The 8,518-nt window shown below is 36.8% G+C and overlaps 1 non-coding gene across 1 annotated transcript; it reads right to left on the bottom strand.

Annotated features, from left to right (window-relative positions):
* Positions 1-7,936: 7,936 nt before the first annotated feature.
* On the bottom strand, positions 7,937-8,044 carry LOC127745097 (small nucleolar RNA R71). Its single transcript, XR_008006291.1, has one exon. It is a non-coding gene; the product is annotated as a small nucleolar RNA R71 (small nucleolar RNA).
* Between the last annotated feature and the right edge of the window lie 474 nt (positions 8,045-8,518).

The following is an 8,518-nucleotide window of genomic DNA, read 5'->3' as shown; positions in this document are numbered from 1 at the left end:
CGAAAATAAAACATTAAACCTGGATCCAGAGTTACTCTATAAACAAGAAGAAATCCAAAATCCTAAAGAGAGAGAGAGAATCTCTATCTAAACTAAATTTAAATCATGAAAACTAGAAATTGGCGAGCTCCCGCTGAATAGATGCATTCCTCCACTTTATAACCTCTAATCTATGCTGTCTGTGCTTGGATCTGGGCCAAAAAGAGCTTCAGAAATTGCTAGGGGCGTATTCTGTGATTTCTGATACGTGGCCTCTGTCACACGTCCGCGTGGGTCACGCGGTCGCGTCGTCTGGAGCTTTTCCTTGCCATGCGGTTGCGTCGGTCACGCGTCCGCGTCGTGGGTGTTCTACTTGAGGCGCGCGGTCGCGTCAGTCATGCGGCCGCGTTGCTGCTTCTTCGCTTCTGGCACGCGATCGCGTCGTCCATGCGATTGCGTGGATACTAGTTTCCTTAAAGCTCCATTTTGCCTTCTCCTTCCATTTTTGTATGTTTCCTTTTGCATCCTTTAAGTCATTCAGCCTTAGAAAACCTGAGACTACTCAACACACTAATCATGGCATCGAATGGAAATAAAGGTAATTAAAACAATTAATTTTAAAGCTTAGGAAAGATGTTTTTCACAATATGACATAATAAGGAAGGGAAAGTAAAATCATGCAATTAATGTGAATAAGTAGGTGAAGGATTGAATAAATCACTCAAATTAAGCACAAAAGAACTCATGAAATATGGGTTTATCAGCGTCCCTTTGCGACTTTGCTCATCGACGCGTACGCGTCACTGACGCGTGCGCGTCACTATCAGTCTTCAGCTCCCACCAAGCTCGCACGCCCCTTTCACGCGTACGCGTCTTCAATAGCGTTCTCTTATTGAGCACTACGTTGGCTTAGTGAGCGTTGCCCACGCGTGCGCATCCTCTGCGCGTGTGCGTGGGTAGTAAAATCTCAATTCCAAGCTTCAGCGCCAGTCACGCGTGCGCGTGCTTTGTCCCAGGTGCTCCATTGACGCGTGCGTGTCTTGCACGCGAGCGCGTGCTGTGTAAATGAACGTAGCGCTCTCTTTGAAAGCGAGCGCCAACCACTACCACGCGTACGCATCATGCATGCGTGCGCGTGGTTCTTCAAAAATTCATCCCTGATGCGTAGGCGTCCTGTACGCATGCACATCGCAAGTGAGTGTGGCGTTCTTTCTTTGAACGTAACGTTACTCTGGAGTGGTTCTCCTTTTCTTCACTTTCTCACCTAAAATCAATCAAACAAGAAATCAAAGTCTCACCAAAATCATAAGAAATTGCGTTGTTTATAATAATCACTTAAATCTTGTATAAATCTCATGATTTTGTATAAAATTAATTATGTTTGATTAAATCAAGATAAACATGGAATTCCACTCCAATCACTTATTGTGTAAGAAACTGCATAAAACCTAATGAAACAGATAAAAAATGCTTGTGCATCTAGCATAAGATGACTTGTCATCACAACACCAAACTTAAATCTTGCTTGTCCCCAAGCAAGCACTAAAACATGAGAAGAAATGAATGAAAGCAGAAAAGCATAGATGTCCTTATTTAGCAGGTAATTAAATTTGGTTCATGGGGCTTTATGCAGATGTAATGCAGCTCAATTATTATCAGCTTCCAAATGTGAAATGTCTCTTTGAGGATTAACTAGAGTTGCTGCTATAATGCCTTGTTCTTTTATTGAACCCTGTTAGAATTTTCCTTCTTTCTTTTGTTTCAAAAACTTATTTCTTAATGGTAGCTCAGTGTCAAGTGTTGCAGTAGCTTTTTGGCTCAATTTTTCTCAACACCTCTTCACTACAGACACTTGGCTCACAATTCTTTCTTAGGAACATTGATGCCCAGCACCTCTTTGGGTTACTAAATGCCTTGTAACTAGGTTGCTCTTGATATTGGACTTTCGGTTGGTAATTCTGGATTAGTTAATCAATTACCAAGTTTTAAAAGACTCCTCAAAACCTAATTGTCCAAGCAGATCCTAGTACAAAAAGCACCACAGGCATATGTCCTAAGGTTCAAGCTATTGGTGTCTAGCCGTGTTATTTGTTTCTTTTCATTTTTTTCTTGCCAATTCTTGGCTTTTCTTTCTTCTGACTTCTTCTTTTTCCAAGGATACTTATTAATTGAGGGCTTTACAACAGTAACTAAGTCTATACTTGAAAGATGTATTCCATCTTGCAGCTTTTATTATTGAGCTCACCAACTAATCAAGCAATTACCACCACTGAACTCTATTCTTATTCCTACCACATTGGACACTTATTTTCTATTTTGCTCATCTTCTCTTCTTTATGCAAAGGGAAACAAGACATTTATTCAAGTAGGATGAGTGATGCAAACATTCTGGCTAGATTACTTAATCGAATAATAACAGGACAATAAACTAGCAGAGTGCAAATAAGGGTAAACTTATCAGAAAGGGGTACAATTAAACTTCCAACTAAAGCACAGTAATATATAAATAGTTGAGTAACAATACAACCTTTTGGTCTCTTCTTTGCTTAGTTTTTCATCCTTCTTCTTAGCTTTTGTGCTTTTCTTGCTGATGATGTACAGTCCTGTTAAAAAGGTTGAATAGTTTTCTGCAATGGTAGTGGAAGTTGCTTGTCCCCCAAGCACTTGAAAAATTGGTTAACATGCATGAATGTTTGTAGGCTTTTGAACCTACTTTGGTGTGTGAACACCAAACTTGGTTCCTTACCAATGTCTCTTATGAAAATTAATTACATACATGAACCCTTTTGTTTCTATTAAAGGAAGCAAATTAAACACTAGAAAACAGACAATGGTTGAGTGGTTTCCCTGATTGTTTGGAACTAGTAACCTTTTATGTATAGGGTTGAAATGTGTTTTTAAATGAAATTCTTGGTGGAACACCAAACTTAGCATCCTACATTCACTTTTGAATTATTTTGGTGTGAAACACCAAACTTAGCTCCTTGTAATATAAACAAATCTACTTAACCTTCTTATTGAAACAGTGATGGGAAAGAGAGTTATATCTGGTTGGGTTGCCTCCCAACAAGCGCTCGTTTAGTGTCATTAGCTTGACATCTTATCCTTTGATCATGGAGGCTGAAAATCATAGTGCCTTAGCTTTTCTCCTCTTATTGTGAACTTCCTTCTGGTCTCCTCTTTGATGATTTCTAGATGTTCAAGTGAAAGGATCTGGTTCACAGTATAGTACTCAGACAATTGTGGAGACACCTTCATTGGTTGGGTGTTTAACACCACTTTATCCCCTGGTGAAATGCCTTCAGTATGGATCTTCTTGTTTCTCCACCCTCTTGGCCTCTTCTTTTTTTCTTTCTTAGAAGTTAATTCATGCTTTGGTGATTCTTTATCTGGGGGCTTTGGATCTAGTTCCTCCTTGACTTCTTTGGTCTATTGCACTATCTCTCCTTCTTTCAAGCATGGTTTTGGAAGCCTTAGAGTTAACTCCTTTAACCTGTGATCTTTGGCCATATCCTTCATGCATTCTTTTTCTTGAGTGGGTTCATGTAGGGTCCTGAAGACATGAAATTCTAGGTGCTCATCGTGCACTCTTAGCAATAATTCCCTTTTTTCAACATCTATCAATGCTCTGCCCTTAGCTAGGAAGGGCCTCCCCAAGATGATGGGAGTGTTAGGATCCTCTTCCATATCCAGGATGACAAAGTCAGCTAGGAGAAAGAATTTTCTCACTTTTACCAGTGATGAGAGGATAATTTATACGCTTTTTGGCATTGTTTTTAGATAGTTTTTAGTATAATCTAGCTACTTTTAGGGATGTTTTTATTAGTTTTTATGCTAAATTTACATTTCTGGACTTTACTATGAGTTTGTGTGTTTTTCTATGATTTCAGGTATTTTCTGGCTGAAATTAAGGGACCTGAGCAAAACTCTGATAAAAGGCTGACAAAGGACTGCTGATGCTGTTGGATTCTGACCTTCCTGCACTCAAAATAGATTTTCTGGAGCTACAAAACTCCAAATGGCGCGATCTTAACGGCGTTAAAAAGTAAACATCTAGAGCTTTCCAGAAATATATAATAGTCCATACTTTATTCGAGATTTGACGACGTAAACTGGCACTCAACGCCAGCTCTATGCTGCATTCTGGAGTCAAACGCCAGAAACACATCACGAACCAGAGTTGAACGCCAAAAACACGTTACAACTTGGTATTCAACTCCAAGATAAGCCTCAGCTCGTGTAAAGATCAAGCTCAGTCCAAACATACACCAAGTGGGCCCCGGAAGTGGATTTATGCATCAATTACTTACTTCTGTAAACCCTAGTAGCTAGTTTAGTATAAATAGAACTTTTTACTACTGTATTAGAAGTCTTTTGACTGTTTAGTCTCTGACCATTCGGTCTTTTGATCACATTTGGGGCTGGCCATTCGGCCATGCCTGGACCTTCATCACTTATGTATTTTTAACGGTGGAGTTTCTACACACCATAGATTAAGGGTGTGGAGCTCTGTTGTACCTCAAGTTTCAATGCAATTACTACTATTTTCTATTCAATTCTGCTTGTTCTTATTCTAAGATATTCGTTCTACTTCAACATGATGAATGTGATGATCCGTGACACTCATCATTATTCTCACCTATGAACACGTGACTGACAACCACTTCTGTTCTACCTTAGACCGGGCGCATATCTCTTGGATTCCTAAATCAGAATCTTCGTGGTATAATCTAAAATTGATGGCGGCATTCATGAGAATCCGGAAAGTCTAAACCTTGTCTGTGGTATTCCGAGTAGGATTCCGGGATTGAATGACTGTGACGAGCTTCAAACTCGCGATTGTTGGGCGTGATGACAAACGCAAAAGAATCAAGGGATTATATTCCAACATTATCGAGAACCGACAGATGATTAGCCGTGCCGTGACAGAGCATTTGGACCTTTTTCACTAAGAGGATGGGATGTAGCCATTGACAACGGTGATGCCCTACATATAGCTTGCCATGGAAAGGAATAAGAAGGATTGAAAGAAGACAGTAGGAAAGCAGAGATCCAACAAGGACAAGCACCTCCACACACTTATCTGAAATTCCCACCATTGAATTACATGAGTAACTCTATCTTTATTTCCTGTTTATTTATTATTTATTATTCGAAAGCTCCATAACATTTATTATCCGCCTAACTGAGTTTTACAAGATGACCATAGCTTGCTTCATACCAACAATCTCCGTGGGATCGACCCTTACTCACGTAAGGTATTACTTGGACGACCCAGTGCACTTGCTGGTTAGTTGTGCGGAATTGTGACTAAGTGTGATTCACATTTGAGAGCGCTACCAAGTTATTGAAGTCATTGTTGATGATCACAATTTCGTGCACCAACCAGCACATTCTCCATAACTCCCAGTGCTTGCTTAATGGATTTGTTGATGATCACAATTTCGTGCACCAAGTTTTTGGCGCCGTTGCCGGGGATTGTTCGAATTACAATTACGTGCAACCACAGTGCCAAGTTTTTTTTTTATCCGGCAACAGCACCAAGTTTTGGCGCCGTTGCCGAGGATTGTTCGAGTATGGACAACTGACGGTTCATCTTGTTGCTCAAATTAGGTTATTTTCTTTTTATTTTTCTTTTCAAAAAGTCTTCAAAAAAATATTTTTCAAAATTTTTCCCTTTGTTTTCGAAAATTATTCCAAAATTTTTAAGAATGAATTCTAGAGTTTCATAGTAACATGTTGAAGCCTGACTGGCTGTAAAGCCATATCCAAATCCTTTTGGATTGAGGCTTCCACTTGTCCACATAACGGGTATGTATATGGAGTTGGATAAAATATCAGCTGTTGCATGCCTGATTTATATCTTCTAAAGCTGGCTGGCCATTAAGCCATGCCCAACCCTTGGATTGGAGCTTTAGATTAACATTGAAAGATTCCTGGAATTCTTATTAAAAAATTTTTAATCTCTTAATTTCTTTTCCTATATGTTTTTTTCGAAAAAAATAAAAGAAAATACAAAAAAATCATAAAATCATAAAAACCAAAAATATTTTATGTTTTTTGTTTGAGTCTTGAGTCAATTTTTAAGTTTGGTGTCAATTGCATGTTTTTAAAAAAATTTATGCATTATTTTTCGAAAATTCATGCATTCATGGTGTTCTTCATGATCTTCAAGTTGTTCTTGGTAAGTCTTCTTGTTTGATCTTGATGTTTTCTTGTTTTGTATCTTTTATTGTTTTTCATGTGCATCTTTGCATTCATATTGTCTAAGCATTAAAGATTTCTAAATTTGGTGTCTTGCATGTTTTCTTTGCATAAAAATTTTTTCAAAATATGTTCTTGATGTTCATCATTATCTTGAAGGTGTTCTTGGTGTTCATCTTGACATTCATAGTGTTCTTGCATGCATCATTGATTTTGTTTTGGGTCATTTTTATGTTTTTCTCTCTCATCATTAAAAATTCAAAAATAAAAAAAATATCTTTTCCTTTTTTTTCTTTCAAAATTTCGAAAATTTGGGTTGACTTAGTCAAAAATTTTTAAAATTTTTAAGTCAAGTCAAATTTTCAAATTTTAAAAATCTTATCTTTTCAAAACTTTTCCAAAAATAAAATATTTTTCATTTTTTTATTAATTTTCGAAAATTTAATGTTTATATTTTTCAAAAATCTTTTTCTTAGTTTTATCTTTATTTTCGAAAATTATGCTAACAATTAATATGATTGATTCAAAAATTTGAAGTTTGTTACTTTCTTGTTAAGAAATGTTCAATCTTTAAATTCTAGAATCATATCTTTTAGTTTCTTGTTAGTCAAGTAATTAATTTTAATTTTAAAAATTAAATCTTTTCTAACCTATCTTTTTAATCATATCTTTTCATTTTATCTTTTATATCATATTTTTTTCAAAATGTTATCTTTTTTCAAAAATTTGATTTTAAAATATTTTTTCTAACTTCTTATCTTCTTATCTTTTCAAATTTGATTTTCAAGTCTTTTTCAACTAACTATTTGACTTTTTGTTTGTTTCTTGTCTTTTTCAAAACCACCTAACAACTTCTCTCTCTCTTTAATTTTCGAAAATACTTCCCTCTTTTTCAAAAAAATTCTTTTTTAACACATTAATTGTTTTAAATTTTAATTTTAATTTTATTTCTTATCTTTATTTTCGAAAATCATTTAACTCCTTTTCAAAATTTAATTTCGAAAATTTCTCCCTCTCTCATCTTTTCCTATTTATTTACTCATTTACTAACACTTCTCTTCACCTCTCTTCATCTCAAATCACTACCCCTATCCTCACCCTTCTGTTTGGATTCTCCTTTCTTTATTCCTTTCTTCTTCTACTAATAATAAGGAACCTCTTTACTGTGACATAGAGGATTCCCCTCCTCTTCTTTTTCTATTCTCTTCTCTTTCATATGAGCAGGAACAAGGAAAAAAGCATTCTTGTTGAAGCTGATCCAGAACCTGAAAGGACTCTGAAGAGGAAACTAAGAGAAGCTAAATTACAACAATCCAGAGACAACCTTGTTGAAATTTTCGAACAAGAAAAGGAGATGGCAGCCGAACCCAACAACAATAATGCAAGAAAGATGCTTGGTGATTATACTACACCTACTTCTAAGTTTGATGGAAGAAGCATCTCAATTCCTGCCATTGGAGCAAACAATTTTGAGCTGAAACCTCAACTAGTTGCTCTAATGCAACAAAACTGCAAGTTTTATGAACTTCCATCAGAAGATCCCTATCAGTTTTTAACTGAGTTCTTGCAGATCTGTGAGACTGTATAGAAGAATGGAGTAGATCCTGAAGTCTATAGGCTCATGCTTTTTCCTTTTGCTATAAGAGACAGAGCTAGAACATGGTTGGATTCACAACCTAAGGATAGCCTGGACTCCTGGGATAAGCTGGTCACGGCCTTCTTGGCTAAATTCTTTCCTCCTCAAAAGCTGCGCAAGCTTAGATTAGATGTTCAGACATTCAAACAAAAAGATGGTGAATCCCTCTTTGAAGCTTGGGAAAGATATAAGCAGATGACCAAAAGGTGTCCTTCTGATATGCTTTCAGAATGGACCATTCTAGATATATTCTATTATGGTCTGTTTGAGTTCTCTAAGATGTCACTGGACCATTCTTCAGGTGGATCCATTCACCTAAAGAAAACACCTGCAGAAGCTCAAGAACTTATTGACATGGTTACAAATAACCAGTTCATGTACACTTCTGAGAGGAATTCCGTGAATAATGGGACGCCTCAAAGAAAGGGAGTTCTTGAAATTGATGCTCTGAATTCCATATTGGCTCAGAACAAAATGTTGACTCATCAAGTCAACATGATTTCTCAAAGTCTGAATGGATGGCGAAATGCATCCAACCGTACTAAAGAGGCATCTTATGAAGAAGAAGCTTATGATCTTGATAACCCTGCAATGGCAGAGGTAAATTACTTAGGTGAACCTTATGGAAACACTTATAATTCATCATGGAGAAATCATCCAAATTTCTCATGGAAGGATCAATAAAAGCCTCAACAAGGC

This window comes from Arachis duranensis, chromosome 2 (genome assembly GCF_000817695.3).
Source record: "Arachis duranensis cultivar V14167 chromosome 2, aradu.V14167.gnm2.J7QH, whole genome shotgun sequence".
NCBI classification, from domain to species: domain Eukaryota; kingdom Viridiplantae; phylum Streptophyta; class Magnoliopsida; order Fabales; family Fabaceae; genus Arachis; species Arachis duranensis.
The sequence above is the reverse complement of the archived record's forward strand: the minus strand, read 5'-3'. Positions and strand labels throughout refer to the sequence as shown.